Source organism: Nicotiana tomentosiformis, chromosome 11 (assembly GCF_000390325.3).
Source record: "Nicotiana tomentosiformis chromosome 11, ASM39032v3, whole genome shotgun sequence".
NCBI lineage: Eukaryota > Viridiplantae > Streptophyta > Magnoliopsida > Solanales > Solanaceae > Nicotiana > Nicotiana tomentosiformis.
The window spans coordinates 78,954,210-78,959,502 of record NC_090822.1 but is presented as its reverse complement, the minus strand read 5'-3'; positions in this window follow the sequence as shown (position 1 = coordinate 78,959,502).

Genomic DNA, 5,293 nt, shown 5'->3' with positions numbered 1-5,293 from the left:
ATACAACCCTTATTTTTATTGCTTCCTATTATTCTATATATTATATTGCACAGGTTATTAGACTAGTGAATGTTTTGATTGTACCTCGTCTCTACTCCACTGAGGTTAGTCTTGATACTTATTGGGTACCGACCGTGGTGTACTCATACTACAGTTCTGCACATTTTTGTGCAGAGTCAGGTATTGGAGATATCAGACTTGAGCAGAGTTAAAGCGGGATCGTAAGGATTCAAGGTAGAACTTCTTGCTCGTCGCAGTCCCTTGGAGTCTTTTCATTTCATTGTACTGTTAATTTGTAATCAAACAGTATTGTATATTCGGTCCTCGTAATCATTCCACGTATTTAGTTAGAGTTCGTGACTCAGTACTACCAATCTTGGGAGGTTGTATATTCATATTTATTCCGCTGTTAGTTTTGGTTACTTATTTAATACAAAAAATAGTTTCAAAATATAATAGAAATCAGCTTACCTAGTTTTAGCGACTAGGTGCCATCACGACGCCTGTGGTGGGATTTTGGGTCGTGACAAAATGTCAAATAACGATTAAGGCACATAATTCAAATAGCATGTAACAATTAATGCAGGAATCCAAGAATTAATATTTGACAAAGAATAGGCGAGAAACAATTATTATAATAATTAATTCATGATTTAAAATAATTTATAATTTTTCAAATAAGTAGGAAAACAATTAATTTGACGACATATAGACACTCGTCACCTCGCCTATACGTCGTTCTCATGCAATTCACATAACAATTAATTTAAGAGTTTTATTCCCTGAAGTCAAGGATAACCACGACAAATAAGTAGGAAAACAATTATATTTGAAAAGTAATTATTTGAGAAAATTATATCTGAAGGGGAGTTATCTTGAGGAATTATATGTGAAAGAAATTTATTTGAAGCGCTTGATTTAATTGGGTGTAATTGTATTTATTAATTATTGAGTGATATTAATGATATTCTTGTTGTCTATTGTGCATATCACTGGTTGTTTTATCCGACCCTTATAGTTATTGCTTCCTATTATTCTGTATATAATATTTCACAGGTTATTAGACTAGTGAGTATCTTGACTGTACCTCGTCTCTACTCCACTGAGGTTAGTCTTGATACTTACTGGGTACCGACTGTGGTGTACTCATACTACACTTCTGCACATTTTTGTACAGAGTCAGGTATTGGAGATATTGAACTTGAGCAGAGTTAAAGCGGGATCGTAAGGATTCAAGGTAGAGCTTCTTGCTCGTCGTAGTCCCTTGGAGTCTTTTTCATTTCATTGTACTGTTAATTTGTAATCAAACAGTATTGTATATTTGGTCCTCATGATCATTCCATGTATTTAGTTAGAGTTCGTGACTCAGTACTACCAGTTTTGGGAGGTTGTATATTCATATTTATTCCGATGTTAGTTTTGGTTACTTATTTAATAAAAAACAATGGCTTCAAAATGTAATAGAAATCGGCTTACCTAGTCTTAGAGACTAGGTGCCATCACGATGCCTATGGTGGGATTTTGGGTCGTGACAACTTGGTATCAGAGCTCTAGGTTCATAGGTTCTACGAGTCACGAACGTGTCTAGTAGAGTCTTGTAGATTGGTACGGAGACGTCTGTACTTATTTTCGAGAGGCTACAGAACTGTTAGGAAATTTCCATTTCTTTCATTCCTGTCGTGCAGAATTTGTTGAATTTGGAATTTGAAACTTTGTATCTCCATTCTCTCACAGATGGTGAGGACACGTGATACTAGGTTAGCTGAGCAGGCATCCGCATATACTGCTAGGGCTGCAAGAGGCCGGGGCCGAGGTAGAGGTCGAGGAAGGGCACGTGCTGCGACTAGAGCACCTGTCAGAACAACAGTTGAGGAGCCACTAGTAGCTCCAGTTAGGGGACAGGTACCAAAAGCACATGTTGTTACCCCCCGACTTCAGAAGACTTTAGCACAGTTCCTGAGTATGTTTGGTACATTAACTCAGGCGGGATTGATTTCTGTAGCACCAAATATTTCACAGATTGGGGGAGTAGCTCCGACTACTACCACAACTCTAGAGCAGCAGGTTCACGTTGGTCAGGTTCTGGATGTAGCACCAGTACAACCTGGTATTTCGGTTCGGCCCTAAGGTCAGGCCCGAGGCATCAGAAAAAAAACAAAAGAGATTTGAAAGGTTTGAGAGGTATAGTCCACCTACTTTCAGTGGCACAACTATAGAGGATGCCTAAGAATTTTTAGAAAAACTGTCACCGTATTCTCCGCACAATGGGTATTGTGGAGGTGAGCGGAGTTGCCTTTACTACATTTCAACTGTCAGGCGCAGCGTATCGGTGGTTGCAAATCTATAAAAAAAGGTAGACCAGCCGATGCCACACCACCAACTTGGGCTCAATTTTCAGAAATATTCTTGAAAGAGTTTGTTCCCCATACTCTCAGAGATGCATGGCGCACAGAGTTTGAACGGTTGCGTCAGGGAACTATGACAGTGTCAGATTATGCTATCAGATTCAGTGAGTTAGACCGTCATGCACCTATCTTAGTTCCAACAATCAGAGAACGGGTCCACAGATTTATTGAGGGGCTTGATTATGATATTAAAATATGTATGGCTCGAGAATTGCAAACTGATACTTTATTTCAACAAGTAGTAGAGATTGCAAGGAAGATTAAGGGTGTTTTTTGGCGAGGAAAGGGAGTCTAAGGAGGCCAAAAGTTCTCGAAGATCTGGAGGGTTCGATGGATTTTACTCTTCAGCTAGAACCCATTATAGCGAAGGCTCGAGCAGTCGGTCAGCTCAGTCCGCACATCAGATTATTCGGAGTGCTTAAGTTTACAGTGCACCACCGACACGAGATTCTTACAGTGGTTATTTCAGTTATCCGGCACAGACTCAATACGAGCAGTCGCGACCTCAGAGGGGTTGTTATGAGTGTGGTGATACTAGGAATATCATGAGAGATTGTCCCAGACTTGGGAGGGGTGGGTTTATCAGAACACTCCAGCTACAAGATTTATTCCAGTTGATACTCCACGTGCACAGTCAGCTAGAGGTGGAGGACAGGCGGGTAGTGGGCGTCTAAGACGTGGAGGCCCTACCCGTTTATTTAATCACTATGATTTGGCTGAGGCCAATACACTAGATGGTGTCGTTACAGGTACGATCCTGATTTTTTTATAAAAGGATATTTTCCCTTAATTTGATTCGCTTCTCTAGAAGTAAGCACCCTCCACTTCTAACCAAGAGGTTATGAGTTTGAGTCACCCCAAGAGCAAGGTGGGGAATTCTTGGAGGGAGGGAGCCGAGGGTCTATCGGAAACAGCCTCTCTACCCCAGGGTAGGGGTAGGGTCTGCGTACACACTACCCTCCCCAGACCCCACTAGTGGGATTATATTGGGTTGTTGTTGTTGTTGTTGTTGATTCGCTTCTGAATATTTAGATGAGTCCTCCTATTATGCTCCACTTATGGGCGAGTTTCGTAAATTTGTGACTCACTTATATGTTTATCCATGTGGGGAGATTTAAAGATGTGAGCCCGTGTATGTCATTTTATTTTTGGTACACCATTGAGGGTTATAAGCCCAAAAGTAATTTTTTATTATTCATTACAGCGGGTTTAATGTGTTTCGGAATAATTGATTCCAATTTTTTATGAATTATATGCCCTACCGGTAGGAGGGTTCATTATATGTTGTGAAAATTATTTATGAAATATATTGAAAAGAAGAAAGAAAGAAAATTGAAATTTTTAGTTGGCACAATGTGCAACATACTTGTGATTCGGAATTGAGGACGAGATCCTCGCATTTTTACATGATGTGAAATATTTAAACCAGGCTGCAAGCCGCGATGGAAGTTATGTAAGGACGAGGTCATTGTGGTGAAATATTTATGAGTTTTAAATTTTTCCTTTGTGAAATTTAATTGTACAATAGTATTAATAGAGAGTCATGCCTGTTAGGCTTATTTGATAATTCTTGTATATTTTTCTGTGCATATTTAGCCATTTTGGTGTTGTAAACATTGAGTTTTAACCTATGAGATGAGTGCCCAGGTGGCATTAAATGTGACTCATTAATCTGAGTAAGCAATCATGAGGTCTTCATACCTCACATTCTGTTGTAAGTGTTGTGAAAAATTTGAAATGAGGTGGTGGTTAATATGAGATTATTTGATGATGCTGGAATTAATTATGAACATATTTTAAAACCAGAGATGTGGTGATGAGCATACATATGATGTGCTTCATGTCCTGATATCATTACGATAATGCAGTGCTTATAATGTTGAGATTGGTGTTATTGATATATACCTTGTGCTATTGTGTTGGGTTGTAGATGTGTTGTTAGGAGTTGTTTTGGTGTTACTCTGGCAGGTGGATAGGCCCAATTACAAGGGAGACTCTGCCAAAATTTCTGAAAAATTTGGGAGTTAGTAAAATTTGGAGGATTGAGATTTGCAAAGGAAGAGATAATTTATGTTATGTGTTTGAGGGTGAATGATCCTAAGCGGGGGAGAATGTAACACCCCAGAAATTTTTTTAAGTACTTCAATACTATCAAGAAAATTGATGAGTGCATAGGCACGAGTTGTTATAGCAAGTTGAGACTAATACCTTGCGTTGTTGTAAAAAAATCAGACCTTTTAAAATTTTGGAGTATAAGGAATTGATCATAAAGTCTACAAATATGGATAAAAGAAATAATCTCAAATGAGATGATTTTGTCAGTCTTATCTCAAATGAGGTAACATGGAATCAACCGTGAGTATATGTGTAAAAGTAAAATCATCCATTTGGTAACCTCAGAATAATTCTTAGAACGTTCGAGGACGAACGTTTGTTTAAGAGGTGGAGAATGTAACGACCCGACTTGTCGTTTTAAGAATTAACGCCCCGTTCAGTGGCTTAAGGTATCGAGAAGCTTCGTAATATGTATTATGACATGCGGGTGTGGTCGAGTTTGATTTACTGAAGATTCGGAATTTAATTAAAAGAGCAATTCTTATTGAGAAGCTTAAATGGAAAGAATTGACCAGAGAGTTGACTTTTGAGCGAACGACCCCAGAATAGAATTTTGAGGATGGAAATAGCTTCGTATGATGATTTCGTACTTAGGCGTATATTCGGATTTGGATTTGGAAGTCGGTAGGACAATTCGACACATTTTGACAAAAGTTGGAAAATATAAGATTTTGGAAAAGTCCGACTGAAAGATGAATTTTTGATAATGAGGTCGGATTTCGATTCTGGAAATGGGAATAGCTCCATTAAGTCAATTATGACTTGTGTGCAAA